The sequence below is a fragment of the Somniosus microcephalus genome, chromosome 33 (assembly GCF_052327205.1).
Source record: "Somniosus microcephalus isolate GS21.2 chromosome 33, FLI_Smic_1.0, whole genome shotgun sequence".
Lineage (NCBI taxonomy): Eukaryota > Metazoa > Chordata > Chondrichthyes > Squaliformes > Somniosidae > Somniosus > Somniosus microcephalus.
Genome location: NC_141019.1, coordinates 33422023 through 33438890, shown reverse-complemented (window position 1 = coordinate 33438890; position 16868 = coordinate 33422023). Strand labels below are relative to the sequence as shown.

Genomic DNA, 16868 nt, shown 5'->3' with positions numbered 1-16868 from the left:
GACTGTTTCTTTGGGGAGAGTGATGGACTGTTTCTTTGGGGAGAGAGTGATGGGCTGTTTCTTTGGGGAGAGAGTGATGGGCTGTTTCTTTGGGGAGAGAGTGATGGACTGTTTCTTTGGGGAGAGAGTGATGGACTGTTTCTTTGGGGAGAGAGTGATGGACTGTTTCTTTGGGGAGAGAGTGATGGACTGTTTCTTTGGGGAGAGAGTGATGGACTGTTTCTTTGGGGAGAGAGTGATGGGCTGTTTCTTTGGGGAGAGAGTGATGGACTGTTTCTTTGGGGAGAGAGTGATGGACTGTTTCTTTGGGGAGAGAGTGATGGGCTGTTTCTTTGGGGAGAGAGTGATGGACTGTTTCTTTGGGGAGAGAGTGATGGACTGTTTCTTTGGGGAGAGAGTGATGGACTGTTTCTTTGGGGAGAGAGTGATGGGCTGTTTCTTTGGGGAGAGAGTGATGGGCTGTTTCTTTGGGGAGAGAGTGATGGGCTGTTTCTTTGGGGAGAGAGTGATGGACTGTTTCTTTGGGGAGAGAGTGATGGGCTGTTTCTTTGGGGAGCGAGTGATGGACTGTTTCTTTGGGGAGAGTGATGCACTGTTTCTTTGGGGAGAGTGATGGACTGTTTCTTTGGGGAGAGTGATGGACTGTTTCTTTGGGGAGCGAGTGATGGACTGTTTCTTTGGGGAGAGTGATGCACTGTTTCTTTGGGGAGAGTGATGCACTGTTTCTTTGGGGAGAGTGATGCACTGTTTCTTTGGGGAGAGTGATGGACTGTTTCTTTGGGGAGCGAGTGATGGACTGTTTCTTTGGGGAGAGTGATGCACTGTTTCTTTGGGGAGAGTGATGGACTGTTTCTTTGGGGAGAGTGATGGGCTGTTTCTTTGGGGAGAGAGTGATGGGCTGTTTCTTTGGGGAGAGTGATGGACTGTTTCTTTGGGGAGAGAGTGATGGGCTGTTTCTTTGGGGAGAGAGTGATGGGCTGTTTCTTTGGGGAGAGAGTGATGGGCTGTTTCTTTGGGGAGAGTGATGGACTGTTTCTCTGGGGAGAGAGTGATGGGCTGTTTCTTTGGGGGGAGAGTGATGGACTGTTTCTTTGGGGAGAGAGTGATGGGCTGTTTCTTTGGGGAGAGTGATGGACTGTTTCTTTGGGGAGAGAGTGATGGGCTGTTTCTTTGGGGGGAGAGTGATGGGCTGTTTCTTTGGGGGGAGTGATGGACTGTTTCTTTGGGGAGAGAGTGATGGATTGTTTCTTTGGGGAGAGAGTGATGGACTGTTTCTTTGGGGGGAGAGTGATGGACTGTTTCTTTGGGGAGAGAGTGATGGACTGTTTCTTTGGGGAGCGAGTGATGGACTGTTTCTTTGGGGGGAGAGTGATGGACTGTTTCTTTGGGGAGAGTGATGGACTGTTTCTTTGGGGAGAGAGTGATGGGCTGTTTCTTTGGGGAGCGAGTGATGGGCTGTTTCTTTGGGGAGAGTGATGGACTGTTTCTTTGGGGAGAGAGTGATGGACTGTTTCTTTGGGGAGAGAGTGATGGACTGTTTCTTTGGGGAGAGTGATGGACTGTTTCTTTGGGGAGAGTGATGGGCTGTTTCTTTGGGGAGAGTGATGGGCTGTTTCTTTGGGGAGCGAGTGATGGACTGTTTCTTTGGGGAGAGAGTGATGGACTGTTTCTTTGGGGAGCGAGTGATGGGCTGTTTCTTTGGGGAGCGAGTGATGGGCTGTTTCTTTGGGGAGCGAGTGATGGGCTGTTTCTTTGGGGAGAGAGTGATGGACTGTTTCTTTGGGGAGAGAGTGATGGGCTGTTTCTTTGGGGAGCGAGTGATGGGCTGTTTCTTTGGGGAGAGAGTGATGGACTGTTTCTTTGGGGAGAGAGTGATGGGCTGTTTCTTTGGGGAGAGAGTGATGGGCTGTTTCTTTGGGGAGAGAGTGATGGGCTGTTTCTTTGGGGAGAGAGTGATGGATTGTTTCTTTGGGGAGAGAGTGATGGACTGTTTCTTTGGGGGGAGAGTGATGGACTGTTTCTTTGGGGAGAGAGTGATGGACTGTTTCTTTGGGGAGCGAGTGATGGACTGTTTCTTTGGGGGGAGAGTGATGGACTGTTTCTTTGGGGAGAGTGATGGACTGTTTCTTTGGGGAGAGAGTGATGGGCTGTTTCTTTGGGGAGCGAGTGATGGGCTGTTTCTTTGGGGAGAGTGATGGACTGTTTCTTTGGGGAGAGAGTGATGGACTGTTTCTTTGGGGAGAGAGTGATGGACTGTTTCTTTGGGGAGAGACTGATGGGCTGTTTCTTTGGGGAGAGAGTGATGGACTGTTTCTTTGGGGAGAGAGTGATGGGCTGTTTCTTTGGGGAGAGAGTGATGGACTGTTTCTTTGGGGAGAGAGTGATGGACTGTTTCTTTGGGGAGAGAGTGATGGACTGTTCCTTTGGGGAGCGAGTGATGGACTGTTTCTTTGTGGGGAGAGTGATGGGCTGTTTCTTTGGGGAGAGAGTGATGGACTGTTTCTTTGGGGAGAGAGTGATGGACTGTTTCTTTGGGGAGAGAGTGATGGACTGTTTCTTTGGGGAGAGAGTGATGGACTGTTTCTTTGGGGAGAGAGTGATGGACTGTTTCTTTGGGGAGAGAGTGATGGACTGTTTCTTTGGGGAGAGAGTGATGGGCTGTTTCTTTGGGGAGAGTGATGGGCTGTTTCTTTGGGGAGAGAGTGATGGACTGTTTCTTTGGGGAGAGAGTGATGGGCTGTTTCTTTGGGGAGAGAGTGATGGGCTGTTTCTTTGGGGGGAGAGTGATGGGCTGTTTCTTTGGGGAGAGAGTGATGGACTGTTTCTTTGGGGAGAGAGTGATGGGCTGTTTCTTTGGGGAGCGAGTGATGGGCTGTTTCTTTGGGGAGAGTGATGGACTGTTTCTTTGGGGAGAGAGTGATGGACTGTTTCTTTGGGGAGAGTGATGGACTGTTTCTTTGCGGAGAGAGTGATGGGCTGTTTCTTTGGGGAGAGTGATGGGCTGTTTCTTTGGGGAGAGAGTCATGGACTGTTTCTTTGGGGAGAGAGTGATGGACTGTTTCTTTGGGGAGAGAGTGATGGACTGTTTCTTTGGGGAGAGTGGTGGACTGTTTCTTTGGGGGGAGAGTGATGGGCTGATTCTTTGGGGAGAGTGATGGGCTGTTTCTTTGGGGAGAGAGTGATGGGCTGTTTCTTTGGGGAGAGAGTGATGGGCTGTTTCTTTGGGGAGAGTGATGGACTGTTTCTTTGGGGGGAGAGTGATGGACTGTTTCTTTGGGGGGAGAGTGATGGACTGTTTCTTTGGGGAGAGTGATGGGCTGTTTCTTTGGGGAGAGAGTGATGGGCTGTTTCTTTGGGGAGAGTGATGGACTGTTTCTTTGGGGGGAGAGTGATGGACTGTTTCTTTGGGGGGAGAGTGATGGACTGTTTCTTTGGGGAGAGAGTGATGGGCTGTTTCTTTGGGGAGAGAGTGATGGACTGTTTCTTTGGGGAGAGAGTGATGGACTGTTTCTTTGGGGAGAGAGTGATGGACTGTTTCTTTGGGGAGAGAGTGATGGGCTGTTTCTTTGGGGAGAGAGTGATGGGCTGTTTCTTTGGGGAGAGAGTGATGGGCTGTTTCTTTGGGGAGAGAGTGATGGACTGTTTCTTTGGGGAGAGAGTGATGGGCTGTTTCTTTGGGGAGCGAGTGATGGACTGTTTCTTTGGGGAGAGTGATGCACTGTTTCTTTGGGGAGAGTGATGGACTGTTTCTTTGGGGAGAGTGATGGACTGTTTCTTTGGGGAGAGTGATGCACTGTTTCTTTGGGGAGAGTGATGCACTGTTTCTTTGGGGAGAGTGATGCACTGTTTCTTTGGGGAGAGTGATGGACTGTTTCTTTGGGGAGCGAGTGATGGACTGTTTCTTTGGGGAGAGTGATGGACTGTTTCTTTGGGGAGAGAGTGATGGGCTGTTTCTTTGGGGAGAGAGTGATGGGCTGTTTCTTTGGGGAGAGAGTGATGGGCTGTTTCTTTGGGGAGAGTGATGGACTGTTTCTCTGGGGAGAGAGTGATGGGCTGTTTCTTTGGGGGGAGAGTGATGGACTGTTTCTTTGGGGAGAGAGTGATGGGCTGTTTCTTTGGGGAGAGTGATGGACTGTTTCTTTGGGGAGAGAGTGATGGGCTGTTTCTTTGGGGGGAGAGTGATGGGCTGTTTCTTTGGGGGGAGAGTGATGGGCTGTTTCTTTGGGGAGAGTGATGGACTGTTTCTTTGGGGAGAGTGATGGGCTGTTTCTTTGGGGAGAGTGATGGGCTGTTTCTTTGGGGAGCGAGTGATGGACTGTTTCTTTGGGGAGAGAGTGATGGACTGTTTCTTTGGGGAGCGAGTGATGGGCTGTTTCTTTGGGGAGCGAGTGATGGGCTGTTTCTTTGGGGAGCGAGTGATGGGCTGTTTCTTTGGGGAGAGAGTGATGGACTGTTTCTTTGGGGAGAGAGTGATGGGCTGTTTCTTTGGGGAGCGAGTGATGGGCTGTTTCTTTGGGGAGAGAGTGATGGACTGTTTCTTTGGGGAGAGAGTGATGGGCTGTTTCTTTGGGGAGAGAGTGATGGGCTGTTTCTTTGGGGAGAGAGTGATGGGCTGTTTCTTTGGGGAGAGAGTGATGGATTGTTTCTTTGGGGAGAGAGTGATGGACTGTTTCTTTGGGGGGAGAGTGATGGACTGTTTCTTTGGGGAGAGAGTGATGGACTGTTTCTTTGGGGAGCGAGTGATGGACTGTTTCTTTGGGGGGAGAGTGATGGACTGTTTCTTTGGGGAGAGTGATGGACTGTTTCTTTGGGGAGAGAGTGATGGGCTGTTTCTTTGGGGAGCGAGTGATGGGCTGTTTCTTTGGGGAGAGTGATGGACTGTTTCTTTGGGGAGAGAGTGATGGACTGTTTCTTTGGGGAGAGAGTGATGGACTGTTTCTTTGGGGAGAGACTGATGGGCTGTTTCTTTGGGGAGAGAGTGATGGACTGTTTCTTTGGGGAGAGAGTGATGGGCTGTTTCTTTGGGGAGAGAGTGATGGACTGTTTCTTTGGGGAGAGAGTGATGGACTGTTTCTTTGGGGAGAGAGTGATGGACTGTTCCTTTGGGGAGCGAGTGATGGACTGTTTCTTTGTGGGGAGAGTGATGGGCTGTTTCTTTGGGGAGAGAGTGATGGACTGTTTCTTTGGGGAGAGAGTGATGGACTGTTTCTTTGGGGAGAGAGTGATGGACTGTTTCTTTGGGGAGAGAGTGATGGACTGTTTCTTTGGGGAGAGAGTGATGGACTGTTTCTTTGGGGAGAGAGTGATGGACTGTTTCTTTGGGGAGAGAGTGATGGGCTGTTTCTTTGGGGAGAGTGATGGGCTGTTTCTTTGGGGAGAGAGTGATGGACTGTTTCTTTGGGGGGAGAGTGATGGGCTGTTTCTTTGGGGAGAGAGTGATGGGCTGTTTCTTTGGGGGGAGAGTGATGGACTGTTTCTTTGGGGAGAGAGTGATGGGCTGTTTCTTTGGGGAGAGAGTGATGGGCTGTTTCTTTGGGGGGAGAGTGATGGGCTGTTTCTTTGGGGAGAGAGTGATGGACTGTTTCTTTGGGGAGAGAGTGATGGGCTGTTTCTTTGGGGAGCGAGTGATGGGCTGTTTCTTTGGGGAGAGTGATGGACTGTTTCTTTGGGGAGAGAGTGATGGACTGTTTCTTTGGGGAGAGTGATGGACTGTTTCTTTGCGGAGAGAGTGATGGGCTGTTTCTTTGGGGAGAGTGATGGGCTGTTTCTTTGGGGAGAGAGTCATGGACTGTTTCTTTGGGGAGAGAGTGATGGACTGTTTCTTTGGGGAGAGTGGTGGACTGTTTCTTTGGGGGGAGAGTGATGGGCTGATTCTTTGGGGAGAGTGATGGGCTGTTTCTTTGGGGAGAGTGATGGACTGTTTCTTTGGGGAGAGTGATGGACTGTTTCTTTGGGGGGAGAGTGATGGACTGTTTCTTTGGGGAGAGTGATGGGCTGTTTCTTTGGGGAGAGAGTGATGGGCTGTTTCTTTGGGGAGAGTGATGGACTGTTTCTTTGGGGGGAGAGTGATGGACTGTTTCTTTGGGGGGAGAGTGATGGACTGTTTCTTTGGGGAGAGTGATGGACTGTTTCTTTGGGGAGAGAGTGATGGGCTGTTTCTTTGGGGAGAGTGATGGACTGTTTCTTTGGGGAGAGTGATGGGCTGTTTCTTTGGGGAGAGTGATGGGCTGTTTCTTTGGGGAGAGAGTGATGGACTGTTTCTTTGGGGAGAGAGTGATGGACTGTTTCTTTGGGGAGAGAGTGATGGGCTGTTTCTTTGGGGGGAGAGTGATGGACTGTTTCTTTGGGGAGAGTGATGGGCTGTTTCTTTGGGGAGAGAGTGATGGACTGTTTCTTTGGGGAGAGAGTGATGGACTGTTTCTTTGGGGAGAGAGTGATGGACTGTTTCTTTGGGGAGAGAGTGATGGGCTGTTTCTTTGGGGAGAGAGTGATGGACTGTTTCTTTGGGGAGAGAGTGATGGACTGTTTCTTTGGGGAGAGAGTGATGGACTGTTTCTTTGGGGAGAGAGTGATGGACTGTTTCTTTGGGGAGAGAGTGATGGACTGTTTCTTTGGGGAGAGAGTGTTGGACTGTTTCTTTGGGGAGAGAGTGATGGGCTGTTTCTTTGGGGAGAGTGATGGGCTGTTTCTTTGGGGAGAGAGTGATGGACTGTTTCTTTGGGGAGAGAGTGATGGGCTGTTTCTTTGGGGAGAGTGATGGACTGTTTCTTTGGGGAGAGAGTGATGGACTGTTTCTTTGGGGAGAGAGTGATGGGCTGTTTCTTTGGGGAGAGAGTGATGGACTGTTTCTTTGGGGAGCAAGTGATGGACTGTTTCTTTGGGGGGAGAGTGATGGACTGCTTCTTTGGGGAGAGAGTGATGGGCTGTTTCTTTGGGGAGAGAGTGATGGGCTGTTTCTTTGGGGAGAGTGATGGACTGTTTCTTTGGGGAGAGAGTGATGGACTGTTTCTTTGGGGAGAGAGTGATGGACTGTTTCTTTGGGGAGAGACTGAAGGGCCGTTTCTTTGGGGAGAGAGTGATGGACTGTTTCTTTGGGGAGAGAGTGATGGGCTGTTTCTTTGGGGAGAGAGTGATGGACTGTTTCTTTGGGGAGAGAGTGATGGACTGTTTCTTTGGGGAGAGAGTGATGGACTGTTCCTTTGGGGAGCGAGTGATGGACTGTTTCTTTGTGGGGAGAGTGATGGACTGTTTCTTTGGGGAGAGTGATGGACTGTTTCTTTGGGGAGAGAGTGATGGGCTGTTTCTTTGGGGAGAGTGATGGACTGTTTCTTTGGGGAGAGAGTGATGGGCTGTTTCTTTGGGGGGAGAGTGATGGACTGTTTCTTTGGGGAGAGAGTGATGGGCTGTTTCTTTGGGGAGAGTGATGGACTGTTTCTTTGGGGAGAGAGTGATGGGCTGTTTCTTTGGGGGGAGAGTGATGGGCTGTTTCTTTGGGGGGAGAGTGATGGACTGTTTCTTTGGGGAGAGAGTGATGGACTGTTTCTTTGGGGAGAGTGATGGACTGTTTCTTTGGGGAGAGTGATGGGCTGTTTCTTTGGGGAGAGTGATGGGCTGTTTCTTTGGGGAGCGAGTGATGGACTGTTTCTTTGGGGAGAGAGTGATGGACTGTTTCTTTGGGGAGAGAGTGATGGACTGTTTCTTTGGGGAGAGAGTGATGGACTGTTTCTTTGGGGAGAGACTGATGGGCTGTTTCTTTGGGGAGAGAGTGATGGGCTGTTTCTTTGGGGAGAGCGTGATGGACTGTTTCTTTGGGGAGAGAGTGATGGACTGTTTCTTTGGGGAGAGAGTGATGGACTGTTCCTTTGGGGAGCGAGTGATGGACTGTTTCTTTGTGGGGAGAGTGATGGGCTGTTTCTTTGGGGAGAGAGTGATGGACTGTTTCTTTGGGGAGAGAGTGATGGACTGTTTCTTTGGGGAGAGAGTGATGGACTGTTTCTTTGGGGAGAGAGTGATGGACTGTTTCTTTGGGGAGAGAGTGATGGACTGTTTCTTTGGGGAGAGAGTGATGGGCTGTTTCTTTGGGGAGAGAGTGATGGACTGTTTCTTTGGGGAGAGAGTGATGGACTGTTTCTTTGGGGAGAGAGTGATGGGCTGTTTCTTTGGGGAGAGAGTGATGGGCTGTTTCTTTGGGGAGAGAGTGATGGGCTGTTTCTTTGGGGAGAGAGTGATGGGCTGTTTCTTTGGGGAGAGAGTGATGGACTGTTTCTTTGGGGAGAGAGTGATGGATTGTTTCTTTGGGGAGAGAGTGATGGGCTGTTTCTTTGGGGAGAGAGTGATGGGCTGTTTCTTTGGGGGGAGAGTGATGGGCTGTTTCTTTGGGGAGAGAGTGATGGACTGTTTCTTTGGGGAGAGAGTGATGGGCTGTTTCTTTGGGGAGCGAGTGATGGGCTGTTTCTTTGGGGAGAGTGATGGGCTGTTTCTTTGGGGAGAGAGTGATGGACTGTTTCTTTGGGGAGAGTGATGGACTGTTTCTTTGCGGAGAGAGTGATGGGCTGTTTCTTTGGGGAGAGTGATGGGCTGTTTCTTTGGGGAGAGAGTCATGGACTGTTTCTTTGGGGAGAGAGTGATGGACTGTTTCTTTGGGGAGAGTGGTGGACTGTTTCTTTGGGGGGAGAGTGATGGGCTGATTCTTTGGGGAGAGTGATGGGCTGTTTCTTTGGGGAGAGTGATGGGCTGTTTCTTTGGGGAGAGTGATGGACTGTTTCTTTGGGGAGAGTGATGGGCTGTTTCTTTGGGGAGAGTGATGGGCTGTTTCTTTGGGGAGAGAGTGATGGACTGTTTCTTTGGGGAGAGAGTGATGGACTGTTTCTTTGGGGAGAGTGATGGGCTGTTTCTTTGGGGAGAGAGTGATGGACTGTTTCTTTGGGGAGAGAGTGATGGACTGTTTCTTTGGGGAGAGAGTGATGGACTGTTTCTTTGGGGAGAGAGTGATGGACTGTTTCTTTGGGGAGAGAGTGATGGACTGTTTCTTTGGGGAGAGAGTGTTGGACTGTTTCTTTGGGGAGAGAGTGATGGGCTGTTTCTTTGGGGAGAGTGATGGGCTGTTTCTTTGGGGAGAGAGTGATGGACTGTTTCTTTGGGGAGAGAGTGATGGGCTGTTTCTTTGGGGAGAGTGATGGACTGTTTCTTTGGGGAGAGAGTGATGGACTGTTTCTTTGGGGAGAGAGTGATGGGCTGTTTCTTTGGGGAGAGAGTGATGGACTGTTTCTTTGGGGAGCAAGTGATGGACTGTTTCTTTGGGGGGAGAGTGATGGGCTGTTTCTTTGGGGAGAGAGTGATGGGCTGTTTCTTTGGGGAGAGAGTGATGGGCTGTTTCTTTGGGGAGAGTGATGGACTGTTTCTTTGGGGAGAGAGTGATGGGCTGTTTCTTTGGGGAGAGAGTGATGGGCTGTTTCTTTGGGGAGAGTGATGGACTGTTTCTTTGGGGAGAGAGTGATGGACTGTTTCTTTGGGGAGAGAGTGATGGGCTGTTTCTTTGGGGAGAGTGATGGACTGTTTCTTTGGGGAGAGAGTGATGGGCTGTTTCTTTGGGGAGAGAGTGATGGGCTGTTTCTTTGGGGAGAGTGATGGACTGTTTCTTTGGGGAGAGACTGAAGGGCTGTTTCTTTGGGGAGAGTGATGGACTGTTTCTTTGGGGAGAGAGTGATGGACTGTTTCTTTGGGGAGAGACTGAAGGGCTGTTTCTTTGGGGAGAGAGTGATGGACTGTTTCTTTGGGGAGAGAGTGATGGGCTGTTTCTTTGGGGAGAGAGTGATGGACTGTTTCTTTGGGGAGAGAGTGATGGACTGTTTCTTTGGGGAGAGAGTGATGGACTGTTCCTTTGGGGAGCGAGTGATGGACTGTTTCTTTGTGGGGAGAGTGATGGACTGTTTCTTTGGGGAGAGTGATGGACTGTTTCTTTGGGGAGGGAGTGATGGGCTGTTTCTTTGGGGAGAGAGTGATGGACTGTTTCTTTGGGGAGAGAGTGATGGGCTGTTTCTTTGGGGAGAGTGATGGGCTGTTTCTTTGGGGAGAGAGTGATGGACTGTTTCTTTGGGGAGAGAGTGATGGATTGTTTCTTTGGGGAGAGAGTGATGGGCTGTTTCTTTGGGGAGAGAGTGATGGGCTGTTTCTTTGCGGGGAGAGTGATGGGCTGTTTCTTTGGGGAGAGAGTGATGGACTGTTTCTTTGGGGAGAGAGTGATGCACTGTTTCTTTGGGGAGAGAGTGATGGGCTGTTTCTTTGGGGAGAGAGTGATGGGCTGTTTCTTTGGGGAGCGAGTGATGGGCTGTTTCTTTGGGGAGAGTGATGGACTGTTTCTTTGGGGAGAGAGTGATGGACTGTTTCTTTGGGGAGAGTGATGGACTGTTTCTTTGCGGAGAGAGTGATGGGCTGTTTCTTTGGGGAGAGTGATGGGCTGTTTCTTTGGGGAGAGAGTGATGGACTGTTTCTTTGGGGAGAGTGGTGGACTGTTTCTTTGGGGGGAGAGTGATGGGCTGATTCTTTGGGGAGAGTGATGGGCTGTTTCTTTGGGGAGAGAGTGATGGGCTGTTTCTTTGGGGAGCGAGTGATGGACTGTTTCTTTGGGGAGAGAGTGATGGACTGTTTCTTTGGGGAGAGAGTGATGGACTGTTTCTTTGGGGAGAGTGATGGGCTGTTTCTTTGGGGAGAGAGTGATGGGCTGTTTCTTTGGGGAGAGAGTGATGGGCTGTTTCTTTGGGGAGAGAGTGATGGATTGTTTCTTTGGGGAGAGATTGATGGACTGTTTCTTTGGGGGGAGAGTGATGGACTGTTTCTTTGGGGAGAGAGTGATGGACTGTTTCTTTGGGGAGCAAGTGATGGACTGTTTCTTTGGGGGGAGAGTGATGGACTGTTTCTTTGGGGAGAGTGATGGACTGTTTCTTTGGGGAGAGAGTGATGGGCTGTTTCTTTGGGGAGAGAGTGATGGGCTGTTTCTTTGGGGAGAGTGATGGACTGTTTCTTTGGGGAGAGAGTGATGGACTGTTTCTTTGGGGAGAGAGTGATGGACTGTTTCTTTGGGGAGAGACTGATGGGCTGTTACTTTGGGGAGAGAGTGATGGGCTGTTTCTTTGGGGAGAGAGTGATGGACTGTTTCTTTGGGGAGAGTGATGGACTGTTTCTTTGGGGAGAGAGTGATGGGCTGTTTCTTTGGGGAGAGAGTGATGGGCTGTTTCTTTGGGGAGAGACTGATGGGCTGTTTCTTTGGGGAGAGTGATGGACTGTTTCTTTGGGGAGAGAGTGATGGGCTGTTTCTTTGGGGAGAGAGTGATGGACTGTTTCTTTGGGGAGAGTGATGGACTGTTTCTTTGGGGAGAGAGTGATGGACTGTTTCTTTGGGGAGAGAGTGATGCACTGTTTCTTTGGGGAGAGACTGATGGGCTGTTTCTTTGGGGAGAGTGATGGACTGTTTCTTTGGGGAGAGAGTGATGGGCTGTTTCTTTGGGGAGAGTGATGGACTGTTTCTTTGGGGAGAGTGATGGACTGTTTCTTTGGGGAGAGAGTGATGGGCTGTTTCTTTGGGGAGAGAGTGATGCACTGTTTCTTTGGGGAGAGACTGATGGGCTGTTTCTTTGGGGAGAGTGATGGACTGTTTCTTTGGGGAGAGAGTGATGGGCTGTTTCTTTGGGGAGAGAGTGATGGACTGTTTCTTTGGGGAGAGAGTGATGGACTGTTTCTTTGGGGAGAGAGTGATGGACTGTTCCTTTGGGGAGCGAGCGATGGACTGTTTCTTTGTGGGGAGAGTGATGGACTGTTTCTTTGGGGAGAGTGATGGACTGTTTCTTTGGGGAGAGAGTGATGGGCTGTTTCTTTGGGGAGAGTGATGGACTGTTTCTTTGGGGAGAGAGTGATGGGCTGTTTCTTTGGGGGGAGAGTGATGGACTGTTTCTTTGGGGAGAGTGATGGGCTGTTTCTTTGGGGAGAGAGTGATGGACTGTTTCTTTGGGGAGAGAGTCATGGACTGTTTCTTTGGGGAGAGAGTGATGGACTGTTTCTTTGGGGAGAGAGTGATGGACTGTTTCTTTGGGGAGAGAGTGATGGACTGTTTCTTTGGGGAGAGAGTGATGGACTGTTTCTTTGGGGAGAGAGTGATGGGCTGTTTCTTTGGGGAGAGTGATGGGCTGTTTCTTTGGGGAGAGAGTGATGGACTGTTTCTTTGGGGAGAGAGTGATGGATTGTTTCTTTGGGGAGAGAGTGATGGGCTGTTTCTTTGGGGAGAGAGTGATGGGCTGTTTCTTTGGGGGGAGAGTGATGGGCTGTTTCTTTGGGGAGAGAGTGATGGACTGTTTCTTTGGGGAGAGAGTGATGGGCTGTTTCTTTGGGGAGCGAGTGATGGGCTGTTTCTTTGGGGAGAGTGATGGGCTGTTTCTTTGGGGAGAGAGTGATGGACTGTTTCTTTGGGGAGAGTGATGGACTGTTTCTTTGCGGAGAGAGTGATGGGCTGTTTCTTTGGGGAGAGTGATGGGCTGTTTCTTTGGGGAGAGAGTGATGGACTGTTTCTTTGGGGAGAGAGTGATGGACTGTTTCTTTGGGGAGAGTGGTGGACTGTTTCTTTGGGGGGAGAGTGATGGGCTGATTCTTTGGGGAGAGTGATGGGCTGTTTCTTTGGGGAGAGAGTGATGGGCTGTTTCTTTGGGGAGAGTGATGGACTGTTTCTTTGGGGAGAGAGTGATGGACTGTTTCTTTGGGGAGAGAGTGATGGGCTGTTTCTTTGGGGATAGAGTGATGGGCTGTTTCTTTGGGGAGCGAGTGATGGACTGTTTCTTTGGGGAGCGAGTGATGGGCTGTTTCTTTGGGGAGAGAGTGATGGGCTGTTTCTTTGGGGAGAGTGATGGACTGTTTCTTTGGGGAGAGTGATGGGCTGTTTCTTTGGGGAGAGAGTGATGGACTGTTTCTTTGGGGGGAGAGTGATGGACTGTTTCTTTGGGGAGAGAGTGATGGACTGTTTCTTTGGGGAGCAAGTGATGGACTGTTTCTTTGGGGGGAGAGTGATGGACTGCTTCTTTGGGGAGAGAGTGATGGACTGTTTCTTTGGGGAGAGTGATGCACTGTTTCTTTGGGGAGAGAGTGATGGACTGTTTCTTTGGGGAGAGAGTGATGGGCTGTTTCTTTGGGGAGAGTGATGGGCTGTTTCTTTGGGGAGAGTGATGCACTGTTTCTTTGGGGAGAGTGATGGGCTGTTTCTTTGGGGAGAGAGTGATGGGCTGTTTCTTTGGGGAGAGTGATGGACTGTTTCTTTGGGGAGAGAGTGATGGGCTGTTTCTTTGGGGGGAGAGTGATGGGCTGTTTCTTTGGGGGGAGAGTGATGGACTGTTTCTTTGGGGAGAGAGTGATGGACTGTTTCTTTGGGGAGAGTGATGGACTGTTTCTTTGGGGAGAGTGATGGGCTGTTTCTTTGGGGAGAGAGTGATGGACTGTTTTTTTGGGGGGAGAGTGATGGACTGTTTCTTTGGGGAGAGAGTGATGGACTGTTTCTTTGGGGAGCAAGTGATGGACTGTTTCTTTGGGGGGAGAGTGATGGACTGCTTCTTTGGGGAGAGAGTGATGGACTGTTTCTTTGGGGAGAGTGATGGACTGTTTCTTTGGGGAGAGAGTGATGGGCTGTTTCTTTGGGGAGAGAGTGATGGGCTGTTTCTTTGGGGAGAGTGATGGACTGTTTCTTTGGGGAGAGAGTGATGGACTGTTTCTTTGGGGAGAGAGTGATGGGCTGTTTCTTTGGGGAGAGACTGATGGGCTGTTTCTTTGGGGAGAGAGTGATGGACTGTTCCTTTGGGGAGCGAGTGATGGACTGTTTCTTTGTGGGGAGAGTGATGGACTGTTTCTTTGGGGAGAGTGATGGACTGTTTCTTTGGGGAGAGAGTGATGGGCTGTTTCTTTGGGGAGAGTGATGGACTGTTTCTTTGGGGAGAGAGTGATGGGCTGTTTCTTTGGGGAGAGTGATGGACTGTTTCTTTGGGGAGAGAGTGATGGACTGTTTCTTTGGGGAGAGAGTGATGGACTGTTTCTTTGGGGAGTGATGGGCTGTTTCTTTGGGGAGAGAGTGATGGGCTGTTTCTTTGGGGAGAGTGATGGACTGTTTCTTTGGGGGGAGAGTGATGGACTGTTTCTTTGGGGAGAGTGATGGACTGTTTCTTTGGGGAGAGAGTGATGGGCTGTTTCTTTGGGAAGAGAGTGATGGACTGCTTCTTTGGGGAGAGTGATGGACTGTTTCTTTGGGGAGAGAGTGATGGACTATTTCTTTGGGGAGAGAGTGATGGACTGTTTCTTTGGGGAGAGTGATGGAATGTTTCTTTGGGGAGAGAGTGATGGACTGTTTCTTTGGACTGTGCGGCCATCCCCCCGCCAAAGTGAAGGAGAGGGCAGAAGTGAAACGTCATCCCAAGTGGAACGCCTTCTCTGCGTCTGACGTAGCACGCACTGCTTGCGTCTGACGCAGTTTCTTCGAAATCAGCTGCTTGAGCTCGAGCCGTGGAGCAGGCGCTCTTCCCACGCGCACGCCCTCCCGCCGCACGGGAGTTTACCCACTCTCAGCCAATCACACCGCGTCAATCGTCCCTGAGCGACAGTCGCGCTGGCCAATGATTCGGCGAAGGCCACGCACCGTGGGCGGTGGGATGATTGATGTTGAGCTTCGCCAATAGGCTGTTAGAACGCAAGGTGCCAATCGCCAATAAGCGCTGCGAGGGGCGGGACATATGCTGTCTTGTCTTTTGCCCAAGGTAGGAGTTAGTTGAGTTGTTGGAAGGGGCGGCTGTGTTTGAGTGTGTCCAGTTATTCTCGGTTTGATACAGTAAATATCATCGTTACAATGTAATTAAGTAAAAGTGAGAGATCAACAACAACAGCTGCCACAGCAGTATTTGGGAAAAGTGCCTGAGAACAGAATATAGCTTTTACATGATTTGAAATTCTCAGTTTGAACAGAGGAGTTCAGGTAAGGCAGCAACTTAATGGACACTTTCTAAATGAAAGGCTCATTGCTGTTTCCTCAATTTAACTTTATACACGTTAATTGGCTGCTAATGAACTTGGACTGAGCTGAGAGTAGGGAGGAACATTGCTTGTCCTCTTGGGCAATGGCAGTGCCTCCAGCTGCCTGCTCAGATTTTTCAATCCCCGGCTGACTAGTGGAGATCGACAGATTTTTGAAGCATAATAAGGGTTATGGAGAGCGGGCACGGAAGTGGCGTTGAGGCCATGATCCTGTTGAATCGCCTACTCCTGTTTCTTATGTTTTTATGTCATCGATTTGAGCTTCCTGAGTCTCTTCAGTCGGTGCTTTGTCTATTTGCATCGTTCATAGAATTTTACTGATTGCTGATCTCCAACAATCACTTTAAAGTTTATCTCCTTCACTAAATTTACTAAGATCAGACGTAAGATAATTGTCAAAAGCAGAGGCGACATGCGGAAAAACTTCTTTATGCAGCGAGTTGTTGTGATCTGGAGCTCCGCCACTGAATTCTGGGTTGACATCTAGCGGGGTTTTGGTGCCCATAGAATCCGCCCGCCATATAGGACTAACCACTTTATGGGCTGGTGTAAAGATGGTTCCGGCCTTGGCAGGAGCATTCACGTCGCGCGGCCTGTTAGACTGTTCTCAGCCTGTGAAGCCTCCCACTACTTCACACTGTTCCCCCAGGAAAGAGAGTGAAAATACGTTAAAAAAAACAACTTTTTTGTAGGCTTTTCAATCTATATTGTTTTGCTTAAAAACAACTTGCAATTTATATTGGATAGACCTTGGCAAGGACACGAGATGTTTCTTGTTATTGTAGCTTGTGCTGTAAGTAGGTTATTGAGATTGATCTGAGTATCTTGTCCAAATGTGGAAGCCTCAACTGAGTGTTGGCAGGCAGTCCAGCTATGGGGGTGGATAGGAAGGCAAGGAGAGAGAATAATAGCCGAGCACAATCCTGTGCTCACCGACTGTGTATGTGTCTGGGCCTCTCTTCAGACTCTGCTAGCTCTGGGATGATGGTTCTCTGACTCTCCGGATCAGCTTTGTGGCACTTTTCTACACCACTTGGATGCTTCCCTTGTGCCTCGTTGAGCAGAGCACATCACTCCCCGCTTTCTTTCAATCTCTTCTCCCAGCTAGTTTAACACCATTTGTTAAGTATGTTCTCCAATCTTTTTTCAATCCCAGTGTGCAAGACTTTGCAGTTATTTATCTGTATTGAATTCCTCTGCCATAGTTCACTTCCAAATATTTTCTAGGTCCCTGTGTAATTCTTTGGCTGTTTAGTATGATCTGCGAATTTGACCAGTTTACATTCTGAAAGAAAGAAAGACTTGCATTTCTATAGCGCCTTTCATGACCACCAGACGTCCCAAAGCACTTTACAGCCAATGAAGTACTTTTGAAGTGTGGTCACTATTGTAAGGTAGGAATTCAGCTCATTATGTAGCTCTCTTCTGTCTGCTATCTGCCTGCACCTAAAAAATAAAATAAATTGTGTAATCCTCTCCATTCAGTTCACTTTATTTTATTAAAAAGCAAATTCCTGGCCAGGATTCCATTTATCCAAAATGCTGCTGGATTACATGTGCAAGTCTTAACGTATGACCCATTTAAAAAAAAAAAAAAAAAAAAAAAATAGTTCTCGGGAGGTGGGTCACGTTGACAAGGCCACATTTATTGCCCGTCCCTAGTTAACCTGAGGGCATTGAGAGTCAAGCACATACTGTGTGATTGGAGTCGTGTGTAGGCTCAGACTGGGTAGGGGTGGCAGATTCCCCTCCCTGAAGGACATTGGTGAACCAGTTGGGTTTTTAGGACACTCGGGCAGCTTTTGTGGTCGTCATTC

The 16868-nt window shown here is 49.6% G+C and overlaps 1 protein-coding gene across 3 annotated transcripts in view; it reads left to right on the top strand.

The window, feature by feature from the left end:
- Positions 1-14777: 14777 nt before the first annotated feature.
- LOC147097125 (signal transducer and activator of transcription 1-like) overlaps positions 14778-16868 on the top strand; it is a 73082-nt gene continuing 70991 nt past the window's right edge. For all 3 annotated transcript variants that reach the window (XM_085972989.1, XM_085972987.1, XM_085972988.1), the window contains exon 1: positions 14778-14992. The gene's annotated coding sequence lies outside the window, so the exon portion shown is untranslated. The remainder of the gene's footprint in view (positions 14993-16868) is intronic.